The 21827-nt window shown below is 41.0% G+C and overlaps 1 protein-coding gene across 6 annotated transcripts in view; it reads left to right on the top strand.

The window, feature by feature from the left end:
* The window catches only part of LOC149315764 (disks large-associated protein 4-like), a 492990-nt gene that overhangs the window by 422705 nt on the left and 48458 nt on the right, over positions 1 to 21827 (top strand). The window lies entirely within an intron of this gene.

Raw genomic sequence — 21827 nt, forward strand, 5'->3', positions numbered from 1 at the left:
CTTAGGTTGCATCCACACTGCAGAAGTTATCCGGTTTGATCCCAGTTTAGCTGCCATGGCTCCATGCTATGGGCTTTGGGGAAGTGTAGTTTGTTGTGGCACCCAAACTACATTTCCCAGAATTCCATAGAATGGAGCCATGGCAGCTAACCTGGGATCAAACTACACTTCCCAGACATCCATAGCATGCAACCATGGCAGTTGAAATGGCATCAAACTGGATTATTTCTGCAGTGAGGAAGCGGCTTAGTTTTCCACCCGTTTCTCTTTCTTCCTTTTCTGGCCGATCCAGTGGCACTTTGCGCTGAATCCTGAGCTGGAGTGGCTTGCCCTCTTTCCATGCATGGCTCCAGAACCGTTGCCCCTTTGGCTGGTGATATATTTAGGCTGCTCTTGGCATTCCCAATCCCGGCAGGATGTGATCTCATGTAGCCTATATTTACGCTCTGCTCTTGCAAGCGCAAAGCATGGGTGTCTGCCTCTGGTTGTGCTGTCACACATATTTGTGTCCCTTGGATAATGAAATGACACAGATTGGGGGTTAGGCCACTAGGCTTCCTTGAAGTGCGAGTTTACTGCTTCTGAGTGTTTTTATGGAGTGTCAGTGGTGTGCCTCCTTATGTGGGCGAGTGGCATTTAAATTTTCTTGCCACAACTTGTGTTGGGATGATCAGAAACTATTAAGGTGAAAACAGCTGCTGATGGAAAGAGGAAAGGCCTCCTCCAAGGGTGCAAAGAGGTTGATTTTAATGGCTAGGTGTTTGTTTTTCAGTTTAAACAAATATCTAAAGCTTTCTAAAGGGTGATTTCAGTTTACACCTTTATCTAAAGCAGCAAAATAGTAGGAAAGGTGACACCAAAGTAGATTGTTTTTCCCCTTGTAGAACTGAATACTGGAAATGAAATTGTTAGGGAGTTCCCCTCTTCTTAAAGAACCCTCAGCAAACAGAACAAATAACATTGTGGCCTGAAAAGATATAAACCTTGGAAACATTTCCTGTCAGACCACAGTTTCTTTTGCCTTAAAAGAATATGATTTCAGTGTGAAGTCAATGGCTTTCACGACTGGCACCTGTAGTTATTTGTGGGTTTTTCAGGCTATGTTTTGGAGATGCCAGCCACAGATGCAGGCAAAATGTCAGGAATAAATTCTTCTAGAACATGGCCACAAAGCCCCAAAAAACCCACAAAAAACTTATATGATTTCACCTCGAAGCATGTTGCTGAGAACTCTGTCAAGGAGATTAAAAAATTAAAGTGCTGTGACATTTATGATCACATGCAGAATTGGAGTAGGATAGGAGCAAAACATTTGCAGCCCTGGCACACCCTAGCATTTGGTTTTGAAAGGCTGCTTTCTGCTTCCCTCTGTCTGTCACAGGCACATGTTTTCCACCCTGCCAGATCAATATTCTCCATGAAAAAAATTCTCTGGAGGGCACAAATCACTCTAAAATTAAACTGTTTTCCTTTCATATATTTGTAGTAGCATAAAGGAACATCAGATTGCTCAGTGAGGGAAATAAAGGGGCTTGTGTGCCAGGAAAGCTTATATCATAACAAAAGTTAGTCTTTAGGGTGCCCCAAGATTCTGCTGTTTTTGCTGCGACAGAGTAACACAGCCAACCTCCTAGAAAATACACCCCTTTTAAAAATATATATTCCATACTTCCATAACTTGGTACTCTTCTAGAGGACAACATTATCTTTTTATTCTTGGCCATTATGCAATAATGGAAGTTGTATTTTGACACACTGAGAGAGTACTAGTATGGGGAAAGATGCTTTATTTATTTATTGAGAGTATGTATTATTCCAATATAGTCTTGTCATGTAAGCCGCCTTGATTGCTGCAGCAGAAAGGTGGGGTATAAGAATAAAGTGTATTTAGTATTGTATTCTTCTGGGTGGAAAGTAGAATCACTTATTGTTGTTGCCTTCTAGTCAGCTTTTCTCATCCTAAGGGTTTGCTTATGTGATCTATGGCCGCCCTTCCATATCCACACATTTTTTATCCACAGATTCAACCATCCATGGTTTGAAAATACTTCAAAAAATATAAATTCCAAAAGGCAAACCTTGATTTTGCCTTTTTATATAAGGGACACATGTTACTATGCCATTGCATTTAATGGAACTTGACCATGCACGGATTTTAGTATCCACAGGAGGTCTTGGACCCAAATCTCAGTGGATACCAAGGGCCCACTGTAGTTCCTCCTGACGTCTATAACTGAAGATGTTGCAATGATCCCCCATGTTTATGAGAAGAGTATGCCTTGAGTGTTGCTTCCTTCAAACATACAAATCCTTAATTGGCTAGAATATTTTGTTGCTTAGTAATCCCTGGCCTAGCTTTGTCTCATGAGAAACTCATTGGAGAACTGCTACAGAATTCAGCTGCGCTTTCAGAGCGTTCTATGAATATAGACAAAGGTTTCAAAGATACAGCTCACTGAAAAGAGGAAGAAGCCAGGTGGTGAGCCTGGCTGGACTGGCTATTAAGCATTGTGATGGGAGGGCTCTCATGAACAGATGCTTTTGATGGTAGAACAAGGGCCACAATTCTAGAAAGCACCCTTGATGCTCTGAAATGTGCGGACTTGCTCTTTGATGGCACGCTGTATGGGAGATTTCTGAAAGACTGACCAGAGGGAGAGTGTTTAATGATGGGCATCTTACTCTGTCCCCTGGTCCTCAAACTGATTTATGTATTCAGAGATCTAGGTTGAAACCTCTCCCTGTAGAATTGGGGTAGGTGGTAATGTATCCCACAGGGCTACAGGTATTGAAAAAGAAATGTGTATAAAATAGGAGTATAACATCTGGACTGCTGAGAGCTTGATTGTCCCAATATGTGGTCTGTTTGTGTTGTATTACTTATACTGACATAGTGGCCTGTTACAGACTGCCAAAATAAAGCTGCTTGGGGTCTCTTTGAAGGTATGCTATTTAAATGACGCATGGGTCCTAAGAGTCCGGAGGTCGCGCCAAAGCCACACTCCATTCCTAAGCACTGGAGGGCAGCTTTGGTGCAGCTTCCGGATTCTTAGGGTGCATGCATCATTTAAACAGCAAACCTCCAAAGAGACCCCAAGCAGCTTTATTTTGGCAGTCTGTAACAGGCCAGTGTTTAATTTTTTTAACATTCAGAACTCTACAATGATTTTTTAAAAGTGAGTGAACTACCTGGGGGGAGCCCCTGGCAAGGGATTCAGGCACCTGATAGTAGAGAAAGAATGAGCTCTAGAGCTAAACTGAAAGCTTTGCCAACCTTGTAAACTAAGTGGAGTCAAGCTAAATTAGTATTTGAACAGGGCCAGTACTTAAAAGGCTGTATATTGGTGTGTTCTACTATTTCTGAAACTAAATTGGGACACCAGATTTGTGGCATCCAGAAGTTTGGGATAGTTTATAATGCTGGTAGCTGATATAAGTCTTGTTTTTATGCTTTGCAGTTCTAATTTGGATGTGTGTTGTTCCATTTTTTCTTTTAATGTTTCATGTCTCACAGCTCTAAAACCAGTGGTGCTTTTCTCTGACAGTTGTTTGAGAAATCCAGGAAAAGGTGTAACATAAACTTCTTAAGACACTAGTATAATACTACCATAAATTGCATTGTGAGATAGTGTCATGCCTCTTAGAAGGGGAGAAGAATCAGTGTTTGGAGAAGTTGCTCTTTTAGATCACTTCCAGAAGTTCCTAGTCAACATATAACTTTTCCAAACCTTGATAAGACCTATTTCTCAAGGTAAAGGCTCACTCCATGTGTTGAATAGACCAATCATCTGCACAAGATATTATTAATTTACATCAACCGTCCTCAACCCAGCATCCTCTAGATGTGTTAGACTATAACTCTTTTCATACCCAGCCACTGGCCATTCTGGTTGTGAGGGTGGAAGTTGTAGTCCAACAATCTTGAAGGTTCTATCTTGTGGAGACTAAGGTAGGGACTCTGTTGTTGTCTGCGTTCAACTTGTGGCAACTCTAAGGCAGACCTTTCATAGGGCTTTCATGGCAAGATCTGTTCAGAGGAGGTTTGTCATTCCCTTCCCCTGAGGCTGAGAGCATGTGACTTGCCCAAGGTCACTCAATGGGTTTCATGGTCTTTATGGCCAAGCTGGGAATTGAACCCTGCATGCTGACACTAGAGGCACTCAAAAGAGACACTATATTTCAAAGAGTGCTTCATCCTGCTTTGCTGTGCCTTTCAACTGTAGCTTGGTAATTCTGTATTAGTTTTCATTGTAGAATCTTTCTCACTAACATATACCAAAATAGGAAGCCATGGAGTCTTCTTCTTGGTAAGATATCTTACCCACCCTGTCCTCTCAAGCAAAATATATTGGTTGTTCAGTTGAAATGGAAATATGTATTAGATGTTGTGTTTCCAATCCTATTTCAACACCAGAACTAACAATCTTATTTCTCCAAAGATAACTGTGGTGACTGACACATAAGATGTAAGGGACTCTTCCTTTTTGCTAGTGAAAGTAACTGGGAGTATGTTTGTCTATAGCAGTGGTAGCAATGGTAATGGTTTGACTTTAGCTCCCACAAACCCAGGTAGCATGGGCAATGGTCAGTGATTCTGGGAACTAAAGTCCAAAACGTTTATAGTGACAAGGATTGAGGGGAAAGCCTATTGATAGTGTTTCCTCTATTTATCTAAACAGACTTTTGTTTTTAAATACTGTATGGATTATAACAGGATCAAATGCTAAGGCAGCAGATTGAGGGGTGTCAAAAAAGACCAGCTCATTGTTATTTACTTGATTCATCTTATACTTACAGATGACAAAGTAGGGAGACAAGCAAGGAACATAGTTTGTATGATCCCTGGTTCAACTGTCCCTTCCTCTCATCCTCAGAGGATGGCCCTACTTTACAATGCTGTCTGTACTTTACAAGGCTGACAGAAGTATTACACCTGTGTTGGGCAGTATCACTTCAGACTGTGTTGGAGAGACATTGTATGACTGATGCTTCTTCATAGAAAACAAAAAAGAAAATCACCCAACCCAACCTTGCATAGAAAAGATGATGTCAGAGTTAGATCAGTTCCCTTCTCCTGAACATTTTCGATTACTTTCTCCAACAGAACACTGAATATTAGGAGTTCCCCACCCTCGAGTCTGATGTGGTACAGACTAGGCACAGGGTTTGCACCACCCTTGTTGACTGTGAGAATTAAGCCTGAAGAAACTCCTGGGGTTGCAGATGACTAGGAGAGGCCTCTGACTAAATTGCAATTCCTTGACTCAGTCATGAAAGAACTTGCAGCTGTCCTCAGATTGCTAGTGCATCTGTTCATCTCCTTTTACTGTCTCTTCCTTTCCCCACACCCAAACATTCTTTGTTTCATGTGTAAGAGTATAATTGAAAAATACAAGCTATTTGACTGGGTGTATGCTTTGCTAGTTTGGGAAGTTTCTTCTGATTATTATAGCCCAGGGTTCCTTTGACTACTCCATTGGACACTCTGAGGACTAAACTGGAGGCTGTGGGAATTATGGGTGTACCTCAGTTAATGAAGTCTTATGTATTTCTGGGCATTACTACTTTAATGGAAAATCTGGTACTAGATGCAGAAATAAGATGGAAAGAATAGGGATAGGTTCCTAGTGCACATAAAAGAAGGGCAGGACAGTTCAACATATTTTAGCAAGGCTTTTATTCAGAACTCACAATCTGCACCTGTGAAATGAAACCAGCAGGACCAATAAGTCTTGCATAAATAAACAAAAATATTTTGAACCTTATAAAGACCACTAGAAGGCTTCTGCAAAAAAAAAAAAAAAAGTCACCCATGTCCAAATGCCTCCACTTTCTTATGCTTGCCATTTTAGTAGCCAAATAAAATTCTATGCTCTCTCTTTTTTTTTTAAACATGCTGGGGATAGGTGATGAGGCAGGTTTATCTACTCTCCCCCTTTCTCTCTGTTTCACTGTCTTGTACATGCTCAGTTAGGGATTCTGTAGGTAACTGCTGCTTAACTTCCCTAATGAAGGCATGTACGCACACCAGCCATTGGACTGGCTAGAGTAGAATCTTGCTCTTTCCCAGCTCAAGCTTTACCATATTGTTTACTGCAAACTTGCTGCTGCAACCCAACACCAGAAGTGTGTGTTTATCCAGCCCTTCTTTACCATCCACCCAATTCTGCTGCTGCTAAAAGAAACCTCCAGCTGGACATAGACTGAGGAGTTTTAAGGGACTAGGTGGGTGGGGAAAGGCTTTGTAAAAAAGAGCTTCACTATCAGAGCCTTTGCTAACTCTGGGCCCAACAGACAGGCCAAAATAAAGCTGCTTCAGATCACTTTGGAGGGATGCTGTTTAAATTATGCATGTTTCCTAAGAAGCCAGAACCCATGCCAAAGCCATGATCCAGTCCTAAGGACCAGAGCACAGCTTTGTCACAGCTTCTGGCCTCTTAAGATGTGTGTGTCATTTAAACAGCATACCTCCATAGTGACCCAAAGCAGCTTTATTTTGGCCTGTCTGTTCGAGCCCTCAGGAATACATATACATTGTCTCCCGTCTCATCTGGCCCTGATCCAAGTCAGAACCATCATGCTCTGGTGTGGGAGCTTTAAATGCTCCCATCCAGTTTTCAATTCAAAATCCTCTCCACTCTATTGAAGCTATAATGAAAGAAAATCTAATTGGTGCCAAGGGTGTTTCCCTCTTGTTAAACTACCCATTTGTTTTGAAATATCAATCAGATGGGAAAACTCACCCACATGTGATTGTCTTCATCCAGATCAGATCTTTGCAGACTTACTTTAGTGTGTGGCACTATGTATTCCAGCCCTAAGTGAAGTAATATTCATGGTTCACATTTCATATACAGTAGTCATACAACAGCCTGTATACCAAGAATTACCTACTAAAAGGCATTTGTAGATGCACTTATTTTTTTTTTCACATTCTGTGTGTGCAGATGATTCCTGGTCATCAGGCCACTATATATTGTAAAAGGAGGCATTTATGGGGCTATAACAACAGTGCTACAGAAGTCTTGAAATAACAGTTCACTCATTCCTGTCCTCAGAGGTCATATGTTTGAAGCAAACTACAGAGATATTACTACTGATTTCCCCCTTCTGTTTTTTGCATCCTTAATAGTATCTTAAAATCCCCACCCCCGCCAATCCAGCTCCAAATGGACTGAAGCAGTGTAATTTGATTCAATGCAGTGCAAATTGCTATGTATGTGCACTGGAGGAATGAAAAATTAAGACAGTGGGTGGCCTTCTGTAATATGCATCTACATTTGGTCATGAAGCTATTCAATGAACTTGCTAGCAGAGCAATTTTTGACTTTAAAAATGCACCCACTTGCTGGATTTTTTTCCTGTGAAAATAGGATTGCACCTCTACAGTACAGAAAGAAAACTGATCAAAGAGGGTTCTTCAAAGCATGACATTCAGATGATCTAATTTTGATTCTAACATATTTTTGTTTGAGTATTGCAAATGCTGTCTGCCTAATGGTGATACTGATATGACAGTGATTAGATTTTAAGGGGGAACCATTATGTGTGGTTAATTTCACTTTGTTTAAATGTGTTCTTAAACAGTGTTTGTAAATTTGCTGGTTAACAAGGAGACTGGGAATTTTGCCTGATCCATTAATCATGCATTTTTAATGAATGATGGGTACTTGCTCCCAGATGAGCAGCATATTAAATAAATCTACAGTCCTCTAAATTGCAGCTTTGGGTATCTGTCAGTGGCCTCTCATGGGGTGAAAGGACATAATATTATAGACACTAAAATGACATAGAAGGAAAAATATTTGAGTTGATGAAATCATTTGCTTTTGATCAAGCTGATTTTAAAAAATCAGTGTTTTAATACAGAAATTACAAAGTCTATGCAATTGTAACCAAGAAGATTTCCAAAAGGTGAAGCTGATGTTGTACAAGGACACCAATAGTGATGAAATTTGATACTATGACAATTGGTATAATTGTGTCTGTGTTATAACAAATACAAAAATACTACCAAATTACAATCTTTTTACATTTCTTAAGAAAAATGTAAAATGCACGGCAAATAACCATAGTGTTTACAGTGAAAGTAGAAAATGTAGTTTTACCCAGTTCCTGGTATGTACACCATTCTTTGAGAATCCCATTAGTCTCAACCTTGTGTGAAATAAAACCATTTATAGCATACCATTTCTTAGTTTGTTAGGTATAGAGGTGGCAAACTTCTCTTTGTTCAAGGAAAAGAGCCTTCCAAATTACCTGTCTCTGGAACCTAGGATGGGAAGGGGGAAAAAATCAGGATTGGTACATTTCTCTATGGGGCCATAGTGGTTGAGATTGTTGTTGTTGTTGTTGTTGTTGTTGTTTATAGTAACTTTCATAAATGTTCTTTAAATTATAATGGAGAAATATAGTAATTCCAATGTATATTTCTAGCTAGGCTATCCAGCTTGAAGAAATATTTTTGGATAATCAAAAAATCTCTGCAAGTTTTTTAAAGCATGGAAGAAAGGTCTCTCTTTTTTTTGAGCTGGGAGGAAATTTGAAGAATATTGAAAATATGCACTACTTTATTTACAAATTTAAATTCACTTTTTTAATTTTAGAAAGCTAAAATGTATTCTGTATGATTAGATTTTCTCATAAATCTATTGTATTCTAATAAATTATATTTAAAAAATATTTTATAGAGACAGTAATTTCAATTTTACTAATTCAATTCACCTTTTCATGTTTATTATAAGTTTTGCTGCATGGTAATAGACTCCAAGAAATCCAGTTAAATCTACCTAGCGCCTTTTAGATTTTATGAGAAACAAGGCAAAGGTCAAAATTGGAAACAGAAGAAACCAACATTATAGTAAAACTTGGAGAGTTATTATGTATTCTGAACTCAGTTTCCACATTTTCATAAAAATACAGAAAGCCCTCATGTTCAGAATACAAGCTGGGAGGAAATGGGGGGAAATTGACTAGTGATAAATACAAGTATTCATAATGAGATTTCCAAAATCCACACCCAAAAAGCATCCAAAAATGCAGGCAGCTCTGTAGATCCATATTAACAACCCAGTTTTAATTTGTTTTTGTAAAGCTAGTGGATCTTAATTGTCCATCAAAAACTAAGACAGATGAAGTCTTTGCCCCTGATAATCAAAAAATGCTGGTGCCCCAATCCTTTAAGGCCTGACTTCTTTACACCACTGTTTCTGACCTTGTGTTTTTATCATCTTTATGGTTTTCCTAGACTGAGACAAGCTTCTCAACCCTTTCATCTGTTGGCTCATATATTGGTGTGAGTATTCCCCAATATAGAACAGTTTCTTTTACATACCACAGTAGATGGGAGAATTAGAAGTGTCAGCAGCTATGTCATGCCAAAGCTTTTGTCACTGTGTTACAGGAAGGATATGTTAACAGAATCCCAGACTACCTTCCTGGAATGAAAATCTAAAGATACTTTGTGTTTTTTAATACAGTATATGAAAGTTCCATTCCTAAGAACTAGTCCAAAGTATGCTTAGAAATTATTTTTAAGGAGTAAAAGCCAAGGAGCAATATATATATATATATATATATATATATATATATATATATATATTAAAAGCCAGGGAGCAACACATAAACACTTTATCATAAACAGTTTATCCATTATTATGAAATAAAATACGTCATATTCAAATTTTACCCCTCATTTCAGAAGAAAAAGTCTTAGAAAAGGAAAAGAATACAATAATATTCCCCACTACACCATTTTTCTGTGCATCTTGTATCCTTGGGCTTTCACATCTCTATGCTAGGGAAATTCCCAACCAACCTACAAAGAACTGCCAGTGTCTCCTATCACAGTGACCCACTGGAGTTAAGCAACCACTCATATACTTAAAACTTTTCAGCAAGTTAGGCAGAGCAGATATTGTAGCAGCCATAGTAAGTTGTCTTGGGGCGAGGATGCAGAGACTGTCTTGCTATTTCATACTACTGCTGCGATTGTTAATTTTTATGTAATGATCTCTAAATAATTGAGTGGCTATTATCAAGAGGAATGACCTTAGGAAAATTCCCTTCTGTCCTCCTTCAAGCTAGCTTTCAAGTGTTCCCTCTGAGGCATTGCAGCAGTGAAGGGCTTTGATCTGTGGCATCTCGCTGTGGTCCATGCTGTGAAGGAATTGCTGTACCTATGTCAGTCAAAGTCTCTTGGTTTGTCCTGCTGCTGTTTCTTTGTAGCAGGCAGAGGAGACAAGAACACAGTTACACTCATTACCCTGCTGGCACTCTCTAGGCTAAGCCTGTCGGTTCTCTTTATGTCACTGAAGAGACACTGAAAGAAGTCAGGGAGGATGGGTTGATTTTTTAAAAATTTATTTATTCATAATGATGAAGAGAAGAGCAAGAGAATACATTTACTTAGCCTATATGGGAAAATAAAACCAAGCATTTTCTGCTATATACGCAGTGGACTGAAAAACAAAAGACAAACTTAGAAAGTTCAACAGATTGCAGTGAATATCTATCTTAAATACTGTAAACATGCATGCCCTGGTTTTTGTAACAAGCAGGAGAGATTGGTTTGTAACTTAATAGAGACTTTGTAAGTATCTCTTATACAGTATGGTCCCTTTTGCTCTACACGTGTTCAAGACTGTGAAATGTTATTTTTCTATTTGGCTCTCTCTACACATCTGATCTCTGGAGCTAAAAAGGAACACTAACACAACATTTCCCTGTTCCTGGACAGCATTCCAGTGGCCCATATGACACTTTCTGACCAATCAATGTTTTTCACTAAAAATTGTTTCAGTGAGAGGGATTTGAACATGGGGTTTCTCCATGTGATCCAGGACTTTCTGGATTACCTGCTGTTATGAGTAGGAGTACTGCAGCTCCCATGGTGCTAAGGAAACTTAATCCAACCTAAATACCCAGAAAGCTTTTGAAGTCATATGAGTAGTGCAATGGTAGGGGTGCTTTAGCAGGAAATCCTGCTTGGACTTGGTGGCCCATGAGGCCACTTCCAAATCTATGATTCTATGTTGTTCTCCAAAAAATCAAAATTGACAGTCGTCTTCTTAATCAGAGTCATACATATGCCAAATATGTGAAATGAATTTATACCAGGGTTGAGGTATTTACAAGGTATTAAACAGATGTACTAAATTGGGGGCTGGGGGTGGGATTTGTCAGGGATGATGGGAGTTGTTGCTCTACACCTCAGGCTGTAACTCACCACCTTGTTAATGAAGCTGAGCTGACCAGCTTTGGTCAGTGGTTATTGCTTTCTCCCAAAGCAGCAGAGTTTTCTGAGAATAGGCTGAAGACCCTGACAATCTTCTCCAAGCCTTCTCACTCTTCTTCTTCAGATGTCTCCAAACACCATCAGGATTCTGCTGGTTCTTGGATCTTCACTCAAGACACCAACACAACTCAGTAGTCTTAGATAAAAGATCTACTTTATTCTACTATATACAGTTACTATCTCTATATGCCCAACAATCCACAATATCTCTACACTCTACCAATACTCCTCAACTACCCACAAGTTACATTAGCAAAACTGGCAATTATTATAGCAAATGTTTGTTACCACCCACTAGACAATTACCACCCAGTGGGTGTGTACATTCACAATGATTGGTTGACTTTTGTTCATCCCATACTCAAGTCCAACCCATGAACATCATCTGATCACCTTGTACAAGTAACAAGTCTCAGGTGTTACCAATGTACATTCCTTAATTTTGTCCTTGGTTCCCAAGACTTCTAAATTATATCATCCTTTACACCTGTGTGATTTCTTAATTGTTCATGCTTAGTCATTCTGACTCTCACATACATATTTTATTTCTATAACTGCATGTCCCATGTTGCATTTTCTTGACAGGATTTGTGGGTGTTATAGAGCCAGCTGGGTATAGTGGTTTGAGTGTTGGACTGTGGCTCTGGAAATCCAGGTGCAATTCACCGCTTGGCTATAAAAGCAACTGGGTGACCTTAGGCAAGTCACATGTTCTCAGCCTCAGGGGAAGGCAATGACAAACCTCTGAGCAAATTTTGCTAAGAGAACTCCATGATAGGGTCACCATAAGTCAAATATGACTTGAAGGCATACAACAACAACAACAACAGTTGTTCTATATATAGAAAAGCAAGCCTTTAATGCAACTTATGTGGTAAAATATAATGGTTTCAGTGTACAATGTTAATGTATGCTTTTGCATTTAGAGCCTGTTGCTAAACATGTTATTTCTTTAAAAGGAGAGATGCTTCCTGTAATCAAAATGTGGTAACAAATCAAATTTCAGTTCTTAAAAAAAAATTAGGCTCCCTTCATCAGGATTTCAAAAACCTATAGGCCAAAATAGTATAGACCACCTGCCAGATGGCACACTAAACTCCTATATTACCTGGTAACAATCTACATTGAAGCCATTAGAATTTAAACAGAGATAGGCATGAAGCAGAATGGGATATACTAATAGATCTATGAGAGCTTGCAGCAAGATCCCTATATCCCAATGATTTCAAAACATCATACATTGAAAAGGCTACATCCCTATTACTTACCAGAACCATAGCCAAACATATTTTACTTACAGTGATGGCCACCTCTAAAGAAGAGAGTGCTGGCAAAGCTTGCAGTTTCATGAAAAAAAACCTTTTAAGAAAAATCTATCATTTAATTTCGATTTTTCTTATCTTGCAAAGATAAGTATTAACTGGCTGCATTTAACCAGATCTAAATACAGTTCTGCTGTCCAGTTTTAAAGTTTTGTGCTAGAATTCTAGGTTTTTAGCTACTGAGATGTAGACTTGTATTTGTGGAAGCATATTTTGAATATTCCAGTGTATTGCCAATGGGATTCTGACTGGGGGTTAATGGGAGTTAGAGAGTGTTCAGGTGAGGAAGACTGTCACAAATAAAGGGACCTCACCTCCCCCCCCCCCCCCCCAAACCCATTGCTTTGCTTGTGCCTTTTTCTGTACCATTTTGTTGAACTTGGCTTTGGTTGAACATTGGCTTTGGTTGGTGGACTTAAATGCTGGAATAAAAAGCAATGCACGTCCCACAAATATGAATTCTACCCACCTCTGTTGTAAAGGAACTGTGTGCTACAACTACTGCTGCTTTTAAAAAAACAGGCAGGTGCAGCAGAGTAAGTAAAAGAGAGTCCTTTACTGTTGTGGATTCTTCTTTCACCCAAAAGCTAGATCAGATGAATGTTTGAAAGAAATAATAAAATCCCTTCATAGATTATTGAGGTGCACCACAGCTAGTGGTGGATATTATATACTATATTGCATTTATTGAAACTCTTGTCAATATGCTTACAAGACATTCAAGTGCTAGAAAATGTTCCTGATTCACTAATTCTTCTGTAATAGCTTCTTGCTTATAACCATTGTACAGCAGGGGTCACTCTGGCTCCCTTAAGGGCCATTGGCAATGAAAGGGTTGTAAACAGTGTATGCTTTCTAAAAACAACTCTCTGTAGCCTGGCTCAGTATTTTGCTCTGTGGTAGGTGACACATTAACAGTGGTGGCATAAATTCCCTGTATTCTGTGTTAACAATGTGTGTGAATGGCAAAAGCAGTGAGGTCTAGAAGCAAACAGAATGAGATTAATTATTGGGCCCTTGGCTTGCCATCAATCACAGTGGACGTTTCTGTGAGATAATGGTACAGGGTTCACTTTTGTTAGTAATGAGTAGACACCCATTCTATCCAGGGCTGGCTCCAAAAATGTGTTCACATTTGCAAAATGTTATATTTGAAATTTTGTCACATGCACACCATCTGTTTTTATACCTTTCTAGGTTGCCATAAGTTGACAGGCAACTTGAAGTACATAAATACATAGACACAGAGAGAGAGAGAGGGGGGGGGGAAGAGTCGCTTTAGAGAATGTTACTTTTCTCTCCTGATCAACTATCTGTTTCTTATTTTAAATGCATCAAATTAATATGCACATAGAGATCTTAAATTTACATGCTTGGGGAAAAAAATAACCATATCTGAAATGAATTGCTTTTAGCAATAGAAAATAGGATGCTTTTAGAATTGGTTCAGTATGTACTTCTGTAAAGATCTTTCAACAAAGCAAATTTGTATCAATTTGTTAGCTGAAGTAAGAGAGGACTGTGGCTCCTAGACTGACTTCTTCACAGGTATCATACTCAAAAAGGCACTATACCAGGGGTCGGCAACCTACGGCCCATGGGCCGGATCCGGCCCGGCAAGGCCTTGGGACCGGCCCCAGCCCGGTCCTGCTGCCAATTGCCGCCCCCACCGCAGCTTCCGCGCCATTCCAGGCGCCATTTTGAGTTCGGCCCCCCAGTTGTCTGAGGGACAGCAACCCGGCCCCCGGCTCAAAAAGGTTGCCTACCCCTGCACTATACACATGTTTTCAGAATGATTTGTTTTGTGCTTGCTTTGTAGTTAGCTCCCACCTCCCATATCTCACAACAGTGACTGTATTAGTATTAATAGTAGTAGTAGTATGCTTTATTTATATAGCGCTGTAGATTTGCACAACACTGTACATACAAACAATAAAATAGATATGAGTAAGCCTGCCAATGGTGTACAATCTAAGAAATAGTAGCATAATACATATAAATAATACGTAACAATACAGGAAAGGGTTCAGTAAAACAGGCAACTAATTAAAAACATCAAATAGCAAATAATAATCTTTTGTACAGAACTGTTGATTCTCAGCTTCATTGTTTGTGTTTCTTTTGGACTTTCCTCTTTCCCAAAACATGTTAGCTAGGCACTTTATTTGCTGACATTCCTGTCACTGTCCTTGTAGATAGTTGAAATATGGAGCTAAAATGGTTATTATACAGCAAACATTTGTAAGAGAAATAGATGTGCCTTTTGTTAACTAAAGCCCTTCTGTTACAAGTGAACTAAGATATCAGGACAACTACATTGGAACAGGTTAGCATGTTAGTTTTTCCAGTATTGGGATTAATCTTGTTGAAAAAACCATGGCTGCATCCACACTGAAGAAATATCCCAGTTTGGCACCGCTTTAACTGCCCTGGCTCAAGGCTATGGAATTCTGGGAGTTGGAGTTTGTTGTGGGACCCAGAGCAGCTCCACTCTGGGCCCACAACAAACTCCAACTCCCAGAATTCCATAGCCTTGAGCCAGGGCAGTTAAAGCGGTGCCAAACTGGATTATTTCTTCAGTGTGGATGCAACCTACGTGTGTATATTTTATTGCATGAATATGAGTGACTATTCTGCTGTGAGAGTATAAGGCTTGGCCGCTACTACATGTCTGTCCTTCCCCACTATGTATTCAGAGAAAATGCACTCAAAGCATTCCAAAATAACTGTGTATCTTTTTTTATTGAGAGAGAGGGAGAATATACAAAATTACCCTTGCTGGCAAAGAAGCTGCTTTTCAGATACTTTTTATCAATCATTTTCAAGTGTTGAGAATCTGTTGAAACACGTTGTCCTATACAGCTCAATTAAATTGTACTTTTCTGTGTGTGTTAATATCATGATATATAATGTTCAAATACTAGATCCAGCAAACCTCTGTAAATTTACAGCCACTATTTTAAGTAGATTTGAGCCTAAACTTTTAAAACTATTATAAAATATATCTCAGAATTTAATTTCTTCAGGTAAACAAAACTTAATGGCTAAGACTTCTAGCTCCAGGTTCTCAAGTCTTCATGGGCAAAATATTCTTAAAGGCCTTGAGGCAGAGCCAAAGAACTTACAGCCCTCCCAGATGTTGGTGGATTCCAGTGGTTCTCATTCCCTTCCAGCCAGTCCAGCAAACAGGAATGATTAAAATAATAGTTCATCAGCATCTCAGAGCCAAGTGTTCCCATCCAAGACTTGAGAATTGTAATTATTTTGACAAATGCAAATCTCTTATCATTAAAATTAGAAAGCAGGAAAGTGCACAAACTGGTTATTTCAGTTGTTCCTTACATTTTTAATTGCAGACACACTGTTAAGGATCATGCATAAATTTTAAATACCTTTACCAAAAAACTTCCTCTTAGTTCACCTCTTTCTTGTGGTGGTGTGCCTTCAAGTCTTTTCTGACTTAAGGCAAACCCTGTCAAGTTTTCTTGGCAAATTTCTTCAGGAGGGGGTCTCACTGCCATCCTCTGAGGCTGAGAGAGTGTAGACTTGCCCAGGGTTACCTAGTGGGTTACCATGGCCAAGATGGGATTTGAACCCTGGTCTGCAGAGTCATAATCCAGTGCTCAAACCACTACGCCACACTGGTTCTCATGCCTTTAAGTCATTCCTGACTTATGGTGACCCTAAGATGAACCCATTACAGGTTTTGTTTGCAAGATTTGTTCAGAATGGGTCTGCCTTTGCTCACCCAGTGGATTTCCATGGCTGGGCAGGGATTTGAACACTGTTCTCCTAGAGTCATAGTCTGGTGCTCAAACCCTCATCCAAATATTACTGTACTACAAATGTTCTTATATTATGTAGACATCTGCAGAACCTACAGGTTGGAAGATAAGCTAGTTGCATGTTGCACCAAGAACTAATTTGTGAAGCAGTTCAAGCAATTCCTATATCTTTTCCAAAGAATACCACCAAACTCAGATGGATGACAGAAGCCACATTCCATCCTATTTTTAGATTCTTGCACAGGAAGCTTACTCATTGCTAAACTCTTCAAGTTAAACTGGGGGCTGTAAACTTTATTTAAGCCTTTGATGAAGTGGAAATTATATGGCCATATGCTGTTGGACTGCAGCTCCAAGTATGTCTTACCATGCTGTTAAGGTCTGCTGGAATTTATAGTCCATTAACATCTGGAAGACTACATAATTTCTGTCTTTACCCTAGAAATTTTTACTGGATTTGTAAAACAGGTGCATTAATCTCAATGTAATGCCATTCAGATATTTTTAATTATAACTTCAATTAGCCCTGGCCACCATGCCCAAAGCACCAGGCTTGGAAACTGCATATTAACAGTGGTCTGTTTCAAAACATTATACGTTATCTATTCTTTTGGACCCATTTGCCAATAAATATTTCCACCCTGCCTTTCAGATTCACACCTATGATAGATTATAATAAAATGCACAACACATTTTTAACCTACATAACAACTTCAGACCTGGAGAGGCCTAGAATGCTTCCAGCTGCAATGTTCCTTGTAATGTTGTTTTTAAAAAAGTAGGATAGGTATTCTATCTTTCTCTCCCTTAAAGAGTTTTTCCCGAGGAAAGAAAACTGATGGAAGAAGTGATGGAAAAATAAAAAGTGATGGGAGATTTAGAAATGGAAGACAACAATGTCTGGCTCCCCTCTAAAATTCAGGGCAATTGTGCAATAAAAGTCTCATTTGGAAGCAGCCAGTGTAGGAAATAAATCCTCGGATTTACTTAAGCTTTGGCTTTTGGCTGCAATCCTGTACACCAAGGCTGAGAATCATATGGCCCTCCAGATGTTCCTGGGCTACAACTCCTAACATTCCTCAATACTGGCAGTGTAACCTAGGGCTGCTAAGGGTTGTAAGCCAACATCATTGAGGGAATCCCAGGATTCCCATTCTTACAGTACACACTTGATAGAAGCAAGCCTCTTTGAACTCAGGATGTCTTCATCTTTAAGACAGTATTCATAGGATTCCTCCCTTAGCCTTTGAAAGCTGTCAGCGATCCAAAAATCATGTACCAAACAGCTCTTTGGCCCAGCCCCATAGAGAACACAACAGAGTAAGGTGCCTTGGTGATCACATAGAAGAGCGCCAAAGAGAAGTGCCTTACAAAGTGCAGCTATTATCAGATTTCCCCAGTGAGAAACATACATGCTTCTAAACCATGCTTAACATTTCAGACATTTCTATTTCCCTGGATTTTAGGCTTCTGTATGATACATTAGTGTGAGCTGTAAACAAGAAAGTAGCTGCTGTGCTGCTGTCTGTAAAACTGCTTTCCAAAATGGTCTCAAAGATTACTTGAGAACCGCAAGTGACCACTGTTTTGTCTTCTTGAATGCTTTGAAATCTCACCTTTCTTTGGACTCTTAACAGTATTGTACACCATTAAGCATGTTCTGGTTGTCCCATCCAACTTCAGTTCACTAGGTAAGGTGTAAGGTTAATGTCGGCTTGGATTCAAGAAACTGGAATCCAAGTGTTTCTTCAGTTTTAGTCAAATTGTCCTCTGTGGGCGACCTTGAGCAAATCACTCATTAACCTTCCTCAAAAGTATGGCATGGAAATAGGATAAGCCCACACAGGCATCCTGGACATTTTAAAGGAAAAGCAGGATCTGCACAGGATAAAATAGGACACACATACACACACACAGAGTAGAATCTGTTACATTTCACACACACTTGTATCAATGTTTGTGCACCCAAGTTGCACTGCATAGATCTGAAGAAGTGGAATATTGTCATCCCCCCAATATATATATAGGTTAATATTAAATGTCACAAGATCTTCCCCCCTCTTTGTGCTTTGTGTGTGTGTGTGTTTTGTTGTTCTGAAACAGGCTAACAATTGGTTTTTGGATGTAAGAACTCAACTATTGGTGCACCTCAAATTATTGCTGTTAATGAAAGGTTGGTCTCCCTGCATGTGATCAGATGTGCATTTTTTCCTGCAATATCACAGGATAGATTGACTCAGTTATCTACTTTTTAATGCTAACCCTATTGGTCAGACCATTCCAAAACATGCGTCTAAAGAAATAGGCCCAAGTCTACCAGCTTCTTTCTTTCAGTTAGTTGCAAACGTGTCACAAGATTCCTTTTCAGACGGATTTTCCAGACTAACACAGTAAGGTCCTTGAATTAAGGAATACACCAAGCAAGTTGGCATAGCTAGCCATGTGGTCTCCCTATATGTCTTCACAAGCTGAGAGTACCAATGGCGACTGGACTAAATAGAGGGAGGACACTGGGGAGCCTGTCTTGCCCAAGGGTCACACACAGCATGGCTGTGGAAGACTTGAGGCTTTCCTGCTGAACAGGCCTTCAGTCCAAAACTCATAATAATCCCATTTGGGTCTGCTTTAACTGCCTTGGCTCAGTGTTAGGGAATTATGGGAGCCATAGTTCTGTGAGACATTTAGCTTTCTCTGTCAGAGCGCTCTGGTGCCACAACAAACTACAGTTCCCAGGATTCCCTAGCACTGAGCCAGGCAGTTAAAGTGCTCTCAAACTGGATTATCCCTGCAGTGTGTTTTGGACCTTCCTCTCTGTCAAGCTCAGAAGGGGAAAGGCGTGTTAAGAAAACGTTACAGTTGGGCCTCCCTTTCCACAGACTCAACTGTCCATGACTTGAAAATATACCCAAATAATCATCAATTCCAGAAAGCAAACCTTGATTTTGCCATTTGATATCAGGGACACCATTTGACTGCGCCATTGTATCGAATGGGACTCGGGCAGCCTTCAGATTGTTTTCTAAGTGTGTGTGTGTTAGCGGGGGGGGGGACCCAGCAGATGCCAAGGGCTCCCTGGAAAGGATTTGCAGCAGGCCGTAAAGCAAGGAGGCAAGCCTTACGCGCCCCCCCCTCCGGCGCCGGGCGAGGGGAAAGGGGGCTGCCTTCCGGCTCCTCGGTGGCCCTGAGGGCCTTTGTTGGGGAAGGAAGAGGAGGAGGAAAAGAAACGAAAGGAAGAAAAAGAAAAGGGAGAAGGAAGGAAGGAAGGAAAAGGGAAGAAAAGGGGGAGAAAGGAAAAGGAGAGAAGGGAAGGGAAAGAAGGAGGGAGGAAAAGAAACGGAAGAGGAAGGAAGGAAAAGGAGCTACAAAGGCCTAGTGGGAGAAGGAAGGAAGGAAAAAACAGGGAGGAAGGAAAAAAGGAGGAAAAGGGAGGGAGGGAAAGAAAGAAAGAGGGAAGAAGGAAGAAAAAGAAAAGAGCGAGAAAGGAAAGAAGAGAAAGAAAAAGGAAGGAAGGGAAGGGAAGGGAGAGGAGAGGAGAGGAAGGCCTGCAGGCGGGCGTCTCTTGCTTCCTCCGGAGGCGTCCTCCTCTCTCCCGGCTGAAGGGCTGCTGAGCGAGAGAGGGAGGCAGGGCCGGGGCGGAGTGTGGGCCTCTTCTTCCCCCGGGGAAGGGAAGGGGAAGGGGAGGCGCCGGGGGCAGGTGGCGGAGCCTGCCTGCCTGCCAGCCAGGGCCCGGGGCTGCCTGCGGGGCGGAGGCGGCGGCTGCTGCGCCGGCGGTGACTCAGTCGGGCTCCTGCTGCGAGAGGACTCAGAAAAGTTTCCCTCCGCCGCTGCCCTGCCTGGCCCTGGCCCTGGCCCTGCTCCCGCCCCAGCAGCCCCGGCGAAGGCCGCCGCCGCCGCCTCCTCCTCCTCCTCCGGGAAGAGGCTCGGATGGACTTGAGTCCCAGGCGGGTAAGGAAAGGAAGGGAAAGGGTGGCTGATGCGGGAGTGGAGCGGAACACTGGTGTGTTGCAATGGTGGCTTCCTACACCGCATCCGCACTGCAGAATTAACCGGGTTGACAGCGGTTCAGTGTGCCACAACCAACGACCATTCCCAGAATGCCATCGCCTGCAGCCAGGGCAGTTGAACCGCTGTCAACCCGGATTTAATTCTGCAGTGCGGATGTAGCCCCTGTCTCCATCCCAGGAACCCAGCCAGACAGTGAACGCAGCTGGAGCCATTGGTGGATTTCCAAACGGGGCTTGGCTAAAAGAATTAAAACAACAACAACAACAACAACAACAACAATAATAATAGGCCTTTTTTGTGGGGGGGAGTAGGTATGAAGTTTTTGGGTCGCTGGTGGCTCTGAGATGTTCTTTACAGGCGGGAATGAGCATCCTTGCCTTTAGAAAAGCCTGCCTTCTTCCTGAGCCACTGTTGAAATGCTCTCCTGTTTTGCCTTTTTCAGGCTCTGGCTGCTTTGGGGCCGCTGTGTTGGCTTCATTCGTTGTGACTTCGGTTGTAATACAGTTTACCAGTGAGGTGTACTATGAGTTTCAAGACGGTCCCCAAACTGTGCCCTTTAAGAGATTGTGGACTTCCGCTCCCATAAGCCTCAGCCACGTTGGCCAACAGTCTGGGATTTCGGGAGCTGAAGTCCAAAATCCCTTAAAGGGCACAGTTTGGGGACCGCTGCCTTAGAAGGAGTGAGGTGCACTATGTATTCCAATCCAAAGCCACATTACCTTAGAAGAAGTAAAGGAATCTTTTCACTTGTAGCATTATCAGAAACTGGAAGTGAAAAGGGCAGCCAGGCTCTTCCCTTGTTTGTCTTCATGTGGCGATCAGCAGGTTCTCCGAAAGACCCAAGGAAGTGAACTAGGTTTAAGAACTGTTGTTGTTGTTGTTGTTGTGGATCTGAGCAATTTACAAAGTATTCTTTTTATAAAAACCATCATTCCCATTTGTATCAGACTGAGATACAGTTGCCAAATTGTTAGACGATTTCTTCTACAGGGTTTTAGTTTTCGTTCCTTGCCATGTCCTATGACCATCTGCAGCTCTATAGTTAATCCAGCTGCACACTTGTCCCTCCATGTTCGCTGGGTTTAGGGGCACAGGACCCCGTGAATGTTGAAAAACTTCAAATAACAAAAACACTATGTTTTTACCTGCGAGAACTCCTCTCTAGGAATCTCTAGCTCCTCCAGTGCAACTCTATGGTCAACATCTGCCAGACATTGGCCACAGAATTGTGATGGAGGAGCGACAAAGGCCTAGTGGAGCGTTCTCTCTAGGAATCGCTAGCTCCTTCAGTGCAACTTTTGGTTAAAGTTGACTGCAGAGCTGTGCTGGAGGAGCTAGAGATTCCTAGAGAAAACCTATTAATAAAATCTGTGAATAATCAAACCTGCAAAAGTCAAAGTTGCAAATGTGAAGGGACAA

This window comes from Sceloporus occidentalis, unplaced genomic scaffold, assembly GCF_023333645.1.
Source record: "Sceloporus occidentalis isolate IW3139 unplaced genomic scaffold, rSceOcc1.0.p SCAF_3, whole genome shotgun sequence".
Taxonomy (NCBI): Eukaryota; Metazoa; Chordata; class Lepidosauria; order Squamata; family Phrynosomatidae; genus Sceloporus; species Sceloporus occidentalis.